The sequence below is a fragment of the Hipposideros armiger genome, unplaced genomic scaffold, assembly GCF_001890085.2.
Source record: "Hipposideros armiger isolate ML-2016 unplaced genomic scaffold, ASM189008v1 scaffold_1667, whole genome shotgun sequence".
NCBI lineage: Eukaryota > Metazoa > Chordata > Mammalia > Chiroptera > Hipposideridae > Hipposideros > Hipposideros armiger.
Genome location: NW_017733017.1, coordinates 65,729 through 67,160, shown reverse-complemented (window position 1 = coordinate 67,160; position 1,432 = coordinate 65,729).

The following is a 1,432-nucleotide window of genomic DNA, read 5'->3' as shown; positions in this document are numbered from 1 at the left end:
TGAAGCCCGTATTATTCATTGTTTATCACAGGTTTTGGCAGAGACTAAACACTTAATAATAATTTGTTGAGTGAATGTGTAAATTAATATTTATTGGGAGATGTTATGTGGGAGGACTCTCAAAATTATGCCAAATAAAAGCCTGTAATTTTCTGGAAAGCAAATGGAACAAAAGCATCCAGCAGTGAAGAGAAATGCAGAATTCTACTTATAGACAAGATTTCCAATACACAGCAGACCAATCTCAAGCCCCATCCTTCCAAAAAAGAAAAATGTACAAATCTAGAATAAGGCAAGCCTGGCTATGAGAATATGGCAGTATATGGCGTGGTGGTCATGCAGTCATAATTAATCTAATACATCTTCAAAGTGGATTTATATGTGCCAGATTATAAAGTCATAATCATAATTCCGGCTGGTATACATATATAAATAAAAGAAATATTGGGATTCCTAATAGAAATAGGAAAGGTGAGAGTCATTATGTTGTCCAGGTGTATAATGCAAAAGTCTGACTAACATTACAACTTTTGATCTCGGGTTTATTACTGTAGGATTCAGATGGCGTGGAGAATCCAGACTGAGCCAAGAAACAATTAACATTGTGGATTTTTTGGTTTTGTGTGTTTGTTTTTATGTAACAGCTTTGTTGGGATGTAATTCATATGTCATTCAAGTTACCCATTTAAAGCATACAATTCAAGGCCTTCAGTACATTCACAGAGTTGTGCCAGTTAGAATATTTCAGACCCCAAAAAGGAACCCTCACCCATCAGCAGTTACTCACTATTTCCCCCATCAAATTCCTTCTAGGTAACCACTAATATACTTTGTCTCTTAGTCCATTCAGGCCGCTATAGTAAACCGCTATAAGCTAGGTAGCTTACAAACAATAGAAATTTATTTCTCACAGTTCTGGAGGCTGAGAAGTCCAAGATCAAGACCCCTGCAGATTGTGTGTCTAGTGAAGGTGCTCTTTGTGGTTCTTAGATGGTGCCTTCTTGCTGCATGCTCACACGCTGGGAGGGGATAGGGAACACTCTGGACCCCCTTTAAGCACTAATCCTAAAAGCCTCACCTGTTAACACCATCACCTTTGAGGTTTAGGATTCAACTAATAAATTTTAGGGTGACAGAAACATTCAGACCATAGCAGTCTTTATAGATTTTTCTCAATGTGGACATTTCTTATAATTGTAATTATACAATATGTAACCTCTTGGAACTGGGTTTTTTGTTTACTGTAATGTGTTTAGGGTTCACTCATGTTGTAGCATGTCTCAGTAGTTCATTACTTTTTAATGCCCAATAATAGTTCACAGTATGGATATTTCATTTTTTAGTTTTTGGTTGAACCGTTTATGCTAATTTGTGTTGTTTTCATTTTTTGGCTAATGAGCATTTATGGACAAGTTTTTGTGTCACATATGTT